Raw genomic sequence first — 15,548 nt, 5'->3', positions numbered from 1 at the left:
CCAAAATGACATCACTGCTTTAGTGAGAGGTGCGTTTTGTAGGACTACATTATCCGCCATGCTGCCAGATTTAAGGTCTTGAGTCGGCTGTGCAGGATCTGATTGTTCTGCTGGGACAGTAGATGAGGCACTTGAGGTAAGGTCCAGGCTGGGCATTGAGACAAGTTCCTTAGGATTGGATACCAGTACTGGTGTGGCCAGTCTGGGGCAATCAGTATCATTTTTGGCTTCTTCTGTCCGACTTTAGGAGTACCTTGGGAAGGAGAGGCAGTGGAGGAAAGGCATATACTGTTAGTTTTTCCGGCTGAAAGCTAGGGCATCCACTTTCCGTGCTTGTCTGTGATAAGTCCTTGTGCAGAATCTCTTTAGTTGGCAGTTGTGAGGCGAGGCAAACAGATGTCCGGGCATCCCCATTTCCTTGTTACCATGCTGAAGACTTGTGGATCCAATTTCCACTCGTGGGGATCCATGAGGTTTCTGCTTAGTTCGTCTGCCAGAGTATTTATCTTTCCTGGCAGGAATTGCCCCTGCAGATGTACTGTCAATGCTGTGTCCCACAAAGTCATGGCTAGTCTGCAGAGGGGGTAAGAATGAGTGCCTCCCTGCTTGTTTATATACCACATGACCATGGTAGTCTGTCTTTATCAGTAGTTGTCCTGGATGAAGTAGGTCCTTAAAGGCTGTCGGGGCATTTTGAACAGCTAGCATCTCTTTTTGATTGAGATGTAGATGCATTTGGTTTGTAGACCATGTGCCTTGAATACATCTTCCTGCCATGTGGGCTCCCCAAGCATAATCCGACACATCCGTGGTTAATGTCTGTGTGGCTGGGGGTAGAGTGAATGGCTGTCCCTTGTTCTGGTGACGGGCCTTCGCCCACCATCTAAACTCCTGTTGCAAGCAGGGAATGAGTGTAACTATTGTTTCCAGGCTGTGGCAATGTTGAGTCCAAACACTTTAGGCACCACTGAAGTTTCCTCATATGCAGTCTTGCATATGGAATTATTAGAATGCAGGATGCCATGAAGCCCAAAGCCTGCAGAATTTTTCTTGCAGATAACTGTGCCTTTATTGCCAACAGTTTGAAATAGGTAGTCAGTTGCCTTTGTCTGGCGTGAGATAAGCCATCTGGGCAGTTGTATTTAAGCTTGCATCCAGGAATATTATCTCGAGAGGGTACTAGTTTTGATTTCTGTTAGCTGACTGTGTACCCTAGGCATTGTAGTAATCTATTTACAAACCCCAGATGCTGTAGTAGAATGTCCTTGTTCTCTGCTTAAATGAGGCAGTAAGGATATGTTTGTATTCCTCTTTGTCTGCAGTGTGCAATTACTGGTGCCATGCACTTTGTGAAGACCCTGGGCACAGTAGATGAGCGAAAGGGCAGTGCATTGAGCCAGCTTTGAATCAGAGGTATCTTCTGCATGTTTGTCTGATTGGGACATGCAGGTATGCCTTTTAGATCTAAAGTCACAAGCAAAGCCTTCTTGCCCAACATGGGCAGAAGCTGCTGGAGAGTCAACATTTTGAATTTTGGAATAGATAGGACAAATCCTTTCTGGATACCAAGAACAGTCTTGAATAGAATCCTTGTCCCTGCTCTTGCTCTGGTACTTGTTGAATGGCCCTCATGTCCATGAGGGATGAGACTTGTTGTGCCTCTGCCCATTGATGCTTTGGCAGGTCTGGCAATGCTTTGGCAGGTCTGGCCAACCGTTTGCCCTTGGCAGGGTATGGAAGTGAAACTTGTAGCCTTATGACACTATTTTTTAAGACCCATTTGTCCTGGGTTGGGTGCCAGTTTTGAGTAAAGTGCTAGTTTTCCCCCTAAAGGTGCTGCCAGAAGACAAGTGCTTGGTGCAGGCAGGGGGGAAGTCATTGGAACAGTTTCCTGTAATTTGTCTTCGCCAGTTTTGGAGGTAGAAGCACCCCCATTGTTTAAACCTGTACGAACCTTGGGGCTGGGGATCTGCCCTCTAGGGCATCAGGATCTGCCCCTTTCTGGCTTGTCTGACACTGGAAAGGACCAATTCTTTGTTAAATCTTGGTGGCTGTACCTGTAAGAAATCCTTGACTGTTTGCATAGATTTAGCTTTGTCCTCCATTTTCTTTAACACCTCTTCTGCCTTAACACCAAACAAAGCATCATGCTGTAATGGAGCATCTAATAATTTTGCTGTAATGGAGCATCTAATAATTTTGCTTTAACATGACCAGGAAGATTTTGTTCCTTTAACCAAGCATGCCTCCTAATGACAGAACCCGTAACTGCGGCCCTGCAAGAGGCCTCCAGAGAATCAAAACCACATTGCAAAGTATGCTTTCCAACTTGTTCAGCTGCATGCAATAAATCCTGCATCTCCGTTTTCTGCACATTCAGAATTTACCAACATTTGCTGTTTAAGCAGTGACATATTGCCGATATTTGAGCATATGAAACTGACAATTTAAAGCCCCTATAGCCAAGGTAGCAGGGGTGTAAATCCCCCCCCCCCCCCATCTGTCCAGTGCCCTAGAATCCCTGTCAGAGGGAGTATGATTTTTTGCAGTGGAAGCCTTGACCCCTTTGGGACCCTGAGAGTTTTTGAAAAGGAATTTATGAGAGTCAGAAACCCTGTAGTACCTGTCCGGCTTAACAGGAGCTGGAGGCAAGGAGTCAGGGGTCAGAATGGACTCAGAAAATACATCTACAATGTCTGTCTAACACAGGTGGAATAGCTAGGGGCCTGTGTTGTGACAGTAAAAGAAAGTCGGAGCCTTTTCTTAGATTCTGAATAATCTTGGCTCTCCCAGTGGAAATGCTCCCTCATGGTATGTAAAGTTTCCCCAAAAGAAAAGGAGGAGAGGCTGAAGGGATAGATTCTTCAGCATCAGAATCCTCATAGGGAGGAAGAGAGTATAAGAGAAATCAGATGAAATGGTAACCTGATCTGAAGATTCAGAATCCGTCTCTTGCCTAGGCCTCTTATCAGGAGGGGGATGGGAACCCCTGATCAAAAGTAATTGGGTCTTCATGCCTAAAAAGCAGATGCTCAAAATGGCCGGAGGCCTGTCCCATGAGGATGTTGTACTTGTTTCGTCTTTAAAGGTGTTTTAGTCGGCCTTTGAAACTGAAGTCATTTCAACATATAATTGAGTAGGTCTGAAAACACCTTCAGAAGCAGATGCCTGCTCAGCAGCTCTGGACCCATCTGAGGCAATAGTTTCCGAAGGTCCAATACCTTGAGCTTCCAGCGGCCTGGTAGACTCCACGTGGGCATTGGTAGCAGCCTGCAAGTCTAAAGTAATGGTAGTCAGGGGCTGCGTAGGCACCCAAGAACTGGCGACTGGCTTAGAAGAAGCCTAGTCAGTTTTGGACCTCCGATGACTGTCCTTTTCTTTGAGTTTGTGAATTCCGGTAGTCTGATGGCTATCAGACGACACTGTATAGTTAAATTTTCTGCCAAAACAGTGAAATGCAAAATCGTACTGACACTAATAGTGCGTTGGTTAAATCTAGCACAAAAGTGACAACTAGCTATGTAGTGGTCAGGGCCTAGGCAAGAAATATAGTCCTTATGAGGTATTTGCTTCCCACAAGAAATAGTTTTTAACTTTTTCTGACATCGGTCTGGAGCAAGAAGAAAAAACTTTTTGTGAAGACTTCGGATGTGAACGGATGTGAAATTCAAATATGAAAATCTCAGGAGTCGGCCGACCGGCACTTGCCAACTGCTTTTGCTTCTGGCACCACGTGGCAAGAAAGACTGAAGAAAATGGCGTTGGCTGCATCTTGTATACCCCTGGTGCACTGACGTCAGGGAAGAGGTGAGAGCGACTGACACCGGACCTAGACTTTGGAATTCAGGCAGACTGCAGGTAGCCTGCTAGCAGGATAACCCAAGTGTACTAACTGCAACAGTGAAACACGAAGATTAGATTGGTTAGTGTCAGGTTAGAGAGCAGGGTTCCAGAATTAGTTCTATGGTGGTCCGTGGGTTTGGATACAAAGGCAAGTTTGGTTTTCAAGAAAGTGAGTTTTTGGGGTATGTTTAAAGGTTTTTACAGAATGTAGTAGTGAAGTGGATGTGTCATTCTATAATTTAGCTATGGAGCAAGTATAAGCTTTGTCCAACTCTCCTGTTGGGTTTGGACACAAATGGTTTATTAGGAGGAGCAAAGACTTCTGAAAGGGATATAGGTTTAAGATAGATATACAAGTGTAGAGCAGTTCTCTAGGTTATACATTAGTTTGAGCTATAGTGATTTGGGTGTACTGAAGGAAATTTGAGCCATTTCAGCATACTGATGGCTTGGCAATGGTGTGCGCGATTAAGTAGGATTTAGTAGTATTATAACAGCATGACTAATTTGCTTAGGGATGTGTGAAGGTTTGTAAAATGGGGGAAACTGTAGAGGAGGGAAGGGGTAGGAGAGTACTTAACTGTTTTCTCCTCTTGGGAATATCTAAATAAAATGAGATAAGTTTGCCAAGTTTAGAGTTTTTTTTTTTAATATATACATTTAGTGTATGTTGCTCAATTTTGCAGTATTCACCATTTCTATTTCAGTCTTGTTTAGACTGATTTTAAATTCTTGTGAGGGTGGTTTGAATGAGAAGACCTAGTAACAGATTTTTCAGATTTAGAAGAGATTGTGCTTCAGAATGTATTTTGGAGGTCTTCGAAATTGCTGGAAGATATGATGGTAGAATCCTCTGCGTATTGGATGAGAGCTCTGAAGGGATACTGTGTGGAGATGAATGGACCCCTGGGAACTCCAGTCTTGACTAGGCAAGTCAAATTGTTTTGCCTACTCAGACTGCTGTCTACTGTCTAGGTAACTGGCAAGCCAATTATTTTGGACAAGCCCTCTCTTGGAAAAGGCCCGTTAGTCTATGTGGATCTTTGTCCACAAATGGCACCCCTCCTCAAAGAACATTACTGAAAAAGGAGAAAAAAGTGTGAGGGGGGTACTAGTTAACAGGCATTTGAGAAATTTACCCTACTTTTTGTAAAATGACACCCAAGGGATGTACACATACCACATGTAATTTAGCAAGGTTTCCAGCAAGTGTAACCAGCACTTCAGTTCAGCTGCTGCTTGAAAGATTGCAATAAGGAGTTTAAGTACTAATCCTGTGGAGGGACACAGGATCCCTCACAGGAGGGACAAGGGAGAGGCCCCTCAAGGAGGTCTATGCATACTTTTAGAAGTGCAAAGCACATCTTTAGATAAACTGCAGTTCTGAATCAAATCTTTTAAAGAAAGCTAAAAGAAATGCTTGGGGGCAGGGGTTGGTGTAGTCTTCTTTCAATATGACTGGGCATCCAAATATCCAAAGTATTTGGCTTAAAAGATGGAGACAATGCAACCTATTCAAAGGATGGGTGTTCATGACAAATGAAACCAGCAAATTATGGATGCAAGTTAATGTTTGTGACTTTTCTGCATATGGAAAAACTTTGCTTTAAGGAACAGTTCATAAAGCATCAATACACCAACTTATTCCACTAGATATTGGCCTCCACCATCAAGCCATGCAACTGTACCACCCCCCCCCCAAAAAAAAAAAAAAAAACACACACAACACAGACGGGCTGAATTGGTTACTCCCTTATCTTCACAATTTCTCTACAAGGGACATCCCACTTGTAAACATGCCAGTTGGTAGTCCTAGAAGGTCCAAAGTGTAAAACTGCCCTCACCTGCCAGGCAGTGATGTGCAGGCTTAAGTCAGAAGATGCCCAACATCCTTAAACCATCTGTCTAGAGATATCCAAGGCTAATGACCGGGGTAACAAAGGGATTTCATCCCAGATCAGTGTTGTCCATCCATCACTAAAATATTGTATCTGGTTTGGAGCACCACAGGGTCTGAATTCAGAGATGACAGAATCATGGCTAACAGAACTCACATTGTTAAAGCAGTGGACACCCCTCCAGCTAAAGTGGATGCTCCACTGTGGTTCCACAGGGCTATGCTGAGGACCCACAGTTTAGAATCTAATGACTGTGGCTAAAAAGTTTGCAGACTACAAAGAGCAAGTCAAATCCAGACATTACACTATCAGGGCCTGGACCACAGCAATATCCAAGTGCTTCAGTCAAAAGATTACCTTATTCTTTGGTGACTGGGTTAGTCCCACTACATCATTCTCTTTTCAAGGGAGACCAAAGGTGGCATTCATACAGACTAGTGGAATTCTACCAGGGCACTGAATACCCTCTACTCTTCAGTAAGCACCCCAGGATCTTTTCCCCATCCAGACAGGAGCAGTTATCTGAAGGAATGCAGCATCCACTTTATTCTGCACTGTATAATCAGTATTGGAAAATGCATCCCAACTACCTAGGTGCGCACTACCTGTTCAGCCACTAACACTGACAGCACTACCTTAAGAGGTAGGCAAGTAACCATGTACTGCAGAGAGATCCTTGAGACTTGGACCGCACCCCCTATGCTGATAAATCAGTCAATGCTCATCCCCCTTTCCCCATTTTTGTGGGTGTTGTCAGGATGTCACTACAGTGACAAACTACAGCCAAGGCTTATACTGCTGGTTGGCTAGCCTGGCTGTGGTAGTTCAACCGTACCACACACACAGGGCCAATTTAGAGTAACCAATCCACCTGAAGCAACTTGTGGGAAGAAACCACAGCACCTGAAGACCCACACAAACACATGAGGGGACACAAACTCCATACAGAAGGCACCCTAGCTGAGAACTGAAACAGGGAACCTCTTGCTGGGGGACCTCGCTAACTACTGCATCACCGTGCCACCCACCTACCTATGCTGATAGTCACTAATAAAATCCTACACTGCTCAGCTTATGTCTTGTCCAAGCTCCTCTGCACCCCTTACTTATTAGATCTACCCTCAACTAAATATTGCTTTGGTCAAGTTTTTGTTGCTGGCCTCTAAAAGCAAATTTTTCTAGACCCAATGGTTTAAACATCAGCCAATTACCACCCCACACCTGCTGGCATGCATTTACTGCCATTTCCTGCCAATGGAAAAAAAGCTCCCTCTAGAAAGGACTCTTACTAATTTTAAAAAATGCACTTTAACAGCTAGATGAGAGATATCCCTCACTCTTAGCATGAATTTGCTAACATGTACTTCATACAGTGAGTTTCCCTCTTGGACAGAAAGGATTAGCAGGCTCTACTTGCCCCCCCCCACCCCCCCAAGCCAAATGACAGCATGCGGAACAGATAACCTGCTCATAACAGGAATCACATCCTTAAAATTCCCTAGTAATCCCTGTACACAAGTAGGTTATGTTGAAAGTTCAGACAGCAAATCCATAGGCATGCCAAGACCAACTACACCACGACCATTCAAAAGGCTTCCTCTGGAATGAGCACTACTCAATATTTAAATAGCTTAAACATACTGGCCTTGAAACACCTGGAAAGAACCAGAGTGCAACCTTTTCTGATCTGGTTGGACCTTACTGAACAGGTTTTAGCAAGAAATTAAGCTCCTCTTTCCTTGCAGACATCTGATGAAAAACATGTGTACATCTGCCTGGCAGAGGCGTGAACTTGCTTCCCTAACAGTTTATTCTAAACTTGTGGGAAGCACAGGCCCTGAAAATACTTGCTTTAGCCCAGCTGCCGAGACAACAGTTAAGGTCATGAGGTCTTGGGCCAAAAAGGCTCGCTGGGAGGACAATTGACAGAGACAAAGGAAATGTAAAATGAGCTGCTAAACCATTAAATGTTACCCCACAGTCCTGAATAGGATTAGGGAATAGTAATTCCCCCAAGCTCAGGTCAGGAATACAGTGAAGCTCAGATTTTTTTTTTGTATGAGCCTGTGTAGCCCTTCATGGAAGAATCTGAAGGTAGTTTCTCTCGGACTTGCTGATAAAAGCACACTTCCTTGTGTCCTGGTTGGCAGTTACAGACAAGAAGCTGTTAAAGCACCAAGAGCCCAATGCTACTGGGGTCAACAAGATTCAGAAGTTGAAATCTCTCAATTCTAGGAGAACTGAGCCTCCAGTCTCAGCTTTATCCATGTAGGCAATGGGGAGCTGGTAGTCAATTGGCAGGGGGGGGGGGGGTACGAGGCAGAGAACAGAATCACACTACCACGAGAGGAAAACTTACTTTACAGTACACTATGCATGCTAACAATGCTCCCAGACCTGGAAAGGTACACTGATTATGCTCTTATATCAAGGCTGCTTAAGTTGTCATGCATGGCTTTCAGGAGTTATGCTCTAATGTTACTGCCACCACCACAAAACAGCAGCAAGAAGCTTTACAAGACCTGCACCCCAAAAAGTGATCAGCTTCTGGCTACAGCTTGTGCAGCAGTATTACACTTCTGCATCAGTACATGGAAGTATCTGAAGAGCCACGTGCTACAAAGTTACCAATAGTTACAGGTTCTCAACGTGGACTTCAAGCCTCAAGTAACAGGTTCTCAACGTGGACTTCATCCAAGCCTCAATCTGAAGACATAATCATAATCCTCAAATGCTCATCAAGTTGGTCCCCACTAGGCCTACATCCTGCTCTTCAGGCAAGAGTCCCAAACTGCCCACAGCCAAGAGACTTGCAGTAGCATCATTTACTTAGTTTTTTTGGGGAAAAAAAATGGCTTCACACTCTTAAATTTCTCTAACCAACAAAACAGAAAGTTTGTTGTCTCAGTTGTGCAACACTTAATACACTCACCTCTGGTACTGAACATAAGGATTGGGTTCTATTCCCACTCCTGGTGATTAATGTTGCACTGCAGGGTGATATGGCATACAAAGGTCCATCTGCTTGATCTGGTGGCTTTAGTATCTCACAGCACTAATCAGTGGTTAGGGGGGGGGGGGCTGCAGGGAAGATCTGAATGCCATGATCAAATTTTCTGTTGTACTACAAGTTCTCCCATTCACAGACTAACCTGGCATTAATGTACACTAGTGGAGCACAGTACTCAAACATTAAGTGCCAAATATGTACACATGAAACAGAATACAATAAAAAAATAGAGAATGGTAAAACAACCCATTAACAGGTGGAGAGAAACAGCCTGGTGTACGGACAGACATGCAGACAGTCAAACAGATTCAGCCAGCAAATAATCCAACCAATGGAGCCAGGAGCTTTAGCCAATTCACCAAATAATCCAACCAATGGAGCCAGGAGCTTTAGCCAATTCACCAACTACTGGAGAGGGAATTAACATGCGGGTCTCAGATACCTCTCAATTGTCCAGATTTACGCCATATATTTTTGGTTTGTTCTTCATAAAACTTGTGGTTTTCGGGCAAATCACTGAGAATAAGTCGCTAAATGACAAACATTTGAGTTTATGACCTCATAGCCTTCAGAAAATACATGCAAATACAAATCCTGTTACTCTATCGAAGTGTACAACAGCAATATTATCAGTCCCTAGCGTTGGTCCTTGCCCCCCCCCCCCATTACTTTAAGCTTTTATACAGATGCCTTTAGCCAAGAGATTGGCAGGTAGGATAGGTCTCGCCAGAGACATGTGGGGGAGGGACAGGCAAGAGGGCTGAAGGAATAGTTTAGGAATAACTTTTTAAAAAAAAAAAAAAAAAAACACACACACACCACACACACACTTGGCACCACCAATAGAGCCTATTAGTAGCCAAAATGAGTACCAAGACTGCAAAAGATTCTCTCAATTTCCCAGTCCTTATTTCTCCAATGCCTTTTCAATATACCTTCACTCAATTAAAATAACTAACTATGCCTGCAGCCATCATTCTGTAGTGAACCTCACCAAGAGTGTAACTACATGCTTTAAAATGGGTCATAGCGGTCCCGTCTTTTTTGTCACTTCAAAGCTAAAGCCATCATTAAAGCTTACATTCTTAAAGCCAGAGACAGTGTCTGCATAGGCTTCAAGCCATAGCAAGCAGTGTTCACTTTCCTGGGACAGGGTCTTTCACAGAAAATTACTGCGCTTCCACAATAGTGCCTGCACAAATGCAAACCTTCAAGGTTGAAGGATTTCTTCCCACTCTTCACCTGCAAAACAAGTTAACTTAAATAAAAATTCAGCCTTTTCCAAGTCTGCTTCTGAGTAAGCTATTTTTATTCCACACATGAGAATATGCAACCCCCCCCCCCCCCACTCAGCAACACCAAAAGCTCACAAATCTGCCATTTTGACATCACGGGGGGGACCAAACATTTACATTCCTACTCTACACTTAGCAAGCCCCCCTCCTCATTTTCACCTTACCATTCCCCTCTCATTCTACAAAAAAAGAATGAAAATTGTTTTATATAAGCATTCATGCACATATTTAGACAGAAACGAATTTCCACCACCTGCAGACACTACCTTTCAAATGAGTTGGATTCATACATACATGCAATTCAGATGCATAATCATAGTCTATTAAATGGTCTCTTGGTGCTATGGCGAGTTGCAGATTTGAGTAAGGATCCATCAAGAACATGCATCATTTACATCCACAAAATTGTAGCAAAAACGACTGCCAAAATTCAGATGGTGTTACTCCATAACCCTGTTATCAGGACCAGGAGACACAAATTTATAGAATGTATATAAAACTCAGTAGCAATTTATGCAATTGTAGCACTGGTTATTTTTTTTCCTGGCTTTACTATAGAAATACACCAGTTTCTTGCCCTACAACAGCACTGGGTAGTGTAACTGATCAAATGCATCATTCACAGCCAACAGTACTGGCTTACCTACTATACAGACTTGGAGACTTAAGCATGCTGACATCTTACAACACACTACACGTCAAGAGGGAGAATCAGTTGTTCAAACCTTGGCAAGTCACAAACCAAGCAGTGGCTAAACAAAAATGCAAAACAAGTTAGAAATGATACAGAGCCCGAGCCCACCCCCACCCCCCCAAACAAAGAATACGATTAAAGCAATATGGAAATAAAGCAATATGGAAATTAAGCAACCTGTAAGGATTCCAGGGTCAACATGCATCACTGCCGCCAAGCAAGTTGAAAGGAATCGTTTGCAAAGCCAACAGAAATGGGCTGTACAACTGTGCAAAATCATAGCTCCTGAAGGAGAAAAGACTGTGCGTGTTATATTAACAGGGACACCAGCGAGATGAAAGCATTTTTAGTTGGGTAATGAAACAGGATTGCATCCAATTTAGAGATGCACAAGACTTACTGAGACCACCAGTCAAGAGCCTATAACTTGCCCCCCCCCCCCCAGCTAAAGGAATTAGAATGTTTGTCAAGTGAAAATACGGTGTGCTCTGCATTTTGCTTTCTGTAGTTTATTATGAGGGGAAGAGGATCAAGAGTGATTGCATAAACCACTTTAAAATCACCAGCCATTAGGCAGTTGTGGTCAAGTATGGATGTACGAAGAATGTGACAAAGGGGAGGACTAGCAGCTATGCAAGACATTTACCAATTCTGAAAGCAGCACACTTCTCTACTATTGAAAGGAGTAACCACAGCACAGAAACAAACTTTTTGATATAATCTATGCTTTAAAACCAGTATACTAATCTGGCTGTTTATACAACTAGTCACGTTCATGTCAAGTCTGTTCCTATATAAAAAAATAATCAACTCAATCCTTAGCCCACTCAAGCCACGATTTTTTTAGTTTCAGCATCCTCAGATTACATTAAGAAAACTTTATGTATAGTTATATTAATTGGTAATGTTTGCCACTGGCCCAAGTGTTGCTTCCCCCCAGAGGCAACACAGTGCATAAGCCCCCCACCCCAATTCTTTCCCTCAGAGTTCCTTTCATATTTACAGCCCCTTGAAATTGTGTGAAATACTTTGATCAAGTCTAAACTGCAAAATGCATGACATTCCCGTAACGGAAAAAAACTGATAAATTAAAAATACAGAGTTAGCGAATTGACAGACGCTAGTAAGAAAAGGTGCATACACCACATTTCTGATCTGGCTTAACAGGTTCAGGCTACATCCGTAAACAGAAAAAAATCCCACAGCGCTCGCCTCTCTCTCAGGCCAACTTCCTCCTTTTAAATTCCAGCAAGGAGGAAAAAGCACTTTAGAGAGTCCTCAAAACTGAAGTAAGCGTCCTACGGTCTTCATTTTGGATTAAATTCGCACGCCTACTACCGGTTCGTATAACTAGCTAGACACTCATGCGTTTATTAATAATAACTACATTAGATGGAAAATATGGATTTAAAAGTAACGCAGATAAAGGCTTAACTGCATTTCGTATATTGGTTGCGATAGCACTAAAACACGCCTTGGACATTGACCAAGGAGGTTCAATTTACAAATTTAAAAAACGATCCGTCATCCGAGATTAATGCTCAATTAATAGAAGGCTTCGATTCCACATTTCCTAAAATAAACACACAGAAACGATACGTTCAGATAACTGCTTAAAGTTTTGCAGCCCTCAAGTAAAGGCGTTGAGCACTTAACTGAAGGACGCCGTCTTGGGCGCGTGCCATGCAGTGACTTCATTGAAAGTATGTAGCCTTTTATAATTACAAAAAGGATACAATGTATCAGATACCCGGAGGCAGAAGACAACACCGCGTTCCATCTACAGCACCAGCTTCCTGATCTCCCCACTAAGTTACTGACATGCACGACTTGTTCTTGCAACTACTCCGATCCTTACTCAGGATTTTCACTGTCCCTCCTAAAACCTGTAGAGAAGTCTAGTCAATAAAAACAAACTGCAATTAAAGACTTTAGAAACATACATTCTTACATTTACTAACTTAACCCCCTCCCCCATTATTTGTAGGTGCCCCCGACTCTGGAAGTTCTGCCTGCAAAATGCATGCAAACAGTCAAAAGCAAGTCGTAAACAGAACCACAAGCAAAAGCTATACTATTTCCTCATTACATAAAAACTCTCTAGGCTAACATTCACTCAACTCCGACAACCATCAAGAAACTGGGCCATAAAGGCGTACAGTCCCTCTCACCTCAGTGCCGCTTACGAGGTTTCTCAGCCCACTATAACAACATACCCAGTGGGCAGCTCCGAGGTCTTTCCATCAGTCATAAGAAATCATAAGGTGGACTTTTAACCGTTTAGATGTGCAAAAACAATTCGATGCGATAAAGTCCACTCTACCTCGGGAGGAAGAGTATCAGACTGGACAAACAAACGCTCTCCTACGAGGTCGTAGTTTATCATTCTCCGGGTCAAACTTGCAGTCCCATCCTGTCAGCAGTGGTGTTACAAAACAAGACTCCAGTGCGGGTGGGCCGCATCCATTCGTCAATAACCAACGATCACTGTTAAAGCCATACAAACACTAAACACTCAGCCTTGCTTAAGCACACCTCTCTTAGTTTTCCCCAAGTACCCTGCCCTCTGCCTATCACGTGTTACAAATAGCTCCCAGCTGCAAGCTCTTCGCACCTCCCAACTGAGCTCTTTTGTTTACCGTAATGTACCGTCTAGTGCCGGCAGTTAAAATGGCTCGTGAAACAGATGCTCGCTGCTGTCTTCGACTTATACACATGCGCACCACCAAAAGCTGCTGAATAGCTAAATAATTCTGCAAACAAAACTTCCGCCAGAAAGTAGCTTAAAAAGAATAAACATATAGTGTACATTTTATTTATTTATGTATGTTGGGGGGGGGGGGGGGCTATGCCCTTGGGGACTGGCAATTTGGCATAATGATTAAGGTGTTTACCTCACATACAACAGATGCAGGGATTGATTTTTACTAAGGGCAATTGGGTAGGCTTAAATGGGGCACAAACAAAGGCAGCTAGCCTAGTACTTGTATATGAACATTTATGAATAAATCCAACACCTGAGACCCCCCCCCTAACTCTCACCCTTCTACCTCCACAATGTGAAATACTACCTCTAATAATGTTGAAGCAAATGGATGCAATGTGCAACATTTACAACAATTTACTAAGAAAGTTATCTGGGAAGCTCATAGCATGGCTAAAATGTTCTACCTTCCAGAACCCCCTTTTCCCACTTTTGCACATATTTTCATAGGTTCATAGGTTTATACTAGGCTATCTGCCCTAAGGCATTTATAAGCCTAGCCCAAATTTTTGTGGCTTACGCCACCCCTTATATGAAAAAATACTGTGCCCATTAGTTTGTTGTGCCTCTATCCAGCAGTGACACAGATATGATTCCCGGGGTAAACCTACGATCTCCCATCCACAGGTCTAGATTTCTCTTGAACAGAGTCAGCGAGGTGCTCTGCCTCACATGGACCGGGATTTTATTCCACAGCATAGGGAGTCTCTGAGTGATAAATCTATCCCTCCAGCACATCCTATTTATAGCCGTGCTAAGGTAAATAAACAGCCTCTGCAAGGCTCAAACCCAGAACCCTATATAACATAGACAAAGTGATTTACCACTACGCCAGGACAGATGGGGTCGAGGTGTGACTGCAACAGTGGCAATCATCTAAAGCCAAGGTTTACATCACTGTCTGGCTAGCCCTGCCACGTTAGTTCTCCCACACCACAGACTCGCATGCATACTCAGACCTATGGCCAATTTAGTGAGTTCAAATCACCTACTGCATGTCTTTGGAATGTGGGAAGAAACCACACGAACACAAGGAGGACATGCAGACTCCACACAGAAGGCACCTCAGCCGAAAATCAAATTGGGGAATGTCTTGTTGCGAGGTGACAACACTATCCACTGTGCCAATGTGCTACTTCATACTTACAAGAAGTTATTTTGATGACTTAATGTGATTTAATATTATTTACCATGAATATTGGTTAAAATAATTCTTAGCTGTGAATATGAGACAGGCCATGTGGAACAATTATAGTTATGTATTTACCATAACTTGGCATCTGTGTTATCTGTAGTCACCATTCCTCATGCTAGGGTCTTCATAGGTTCATAGGTTCATACTAGGCTATCTGCCCGAGGGCATTTATAAGCCTAGCCCATAGTTTTGTGGCTTACGCCACCCCTTTTGTATGAGGAACTATACCCATTATTTTGCTGTGCCTCTGTCTAGCAGTGACACTGAGGTAATCCCTGGAGTATATCTGCGATCTCCCATCCATTGGTCAAGATTTCTCTTGAACAAGGCCAGCGAGGTGCTCTGCCTCATATATACCGGGATTTTGTTCCACAGCATAGGGAGTCTTTGGGTGATGAATCTATCCCTCCAGCACGTCCTATTAATAGCCGTGTCGAGGTTTAAGTCTCCCGCCCTTGTGGCTCTGACGGATCTAGATTTTTTGAGGTGAAGCATATTCATCAAATCTGGGTTTGACATGGCCTTGTATATCAGGCAATATCAGATCCAAGCTGGTAGACACAAACAGCTTAGCTCAAGCTCCTGCCATAATGCTCTGCTGCCCTCCAATCCCTCAGATCAAGTTTGCATAAGGAAAGAAGACAGACCAAATCACTAACAGGAAAATAGAACCACCATAACCCAACCAATCTTCCAGGAAGGGGGCTGGAGGGTGGGACCGTGGTGAATGGTGACTACAGATAACAGAGATGCCAATTTATGGTAAAGTACATAACAATAAATCTGATGTTATCTAGTCACCATTCCTCACGCTAGGGTCAGAGTCCCCTGCTACCTAAATCCTGGGAG

General features: G+C 43.4%; 1 protein-coding gene across 2 annotated transcripts in view; it reads right to left on the bottom strand.

Moving 5' to 3' along the window:
* SPSB1 (splA/ryanodine receptor domain and SOCS box containing 1) overlaps window positions 1-13,362 on the bottom strand; it is a 115,241-nt gene extending 101,879 nt beyond the window's left edge. Inside the window, exon 1 of one of the 2 annotated variants that reach the window (XM_044063113.1) lies at window positions 12,912-13,362. The gene's annotated coding sequence lies outside the window, so the exon portion shown is untranslated. The remainder of the gene's footprint in view (window positions 1-12,911) is intronic. The other variant, XM_044063114.1, reaches the window with a different exon arrangement.
* Between the last annotated feature and the right edge of the window lie 2,186 nt (window positions 13,363-15,548).

This window comes from Protopterus annectens, chromosome 2.part1, assembly GCF_019279795.1.
Source record: "Protopterus annectens isolate FY-2018-M chromosome 2.part1, PAN1.0, whole genome shotgun sequence".
In the NCBI taxonomy this organism is placed as follows: Eukaryota; Metazoa; Chordata; order Ceratodontiformes; family Protopteridae; genus Protopterus; species Protopterus annectens.
This window is presented reverse-complemented; position numbering and strand designations above follow the sequence as displayed.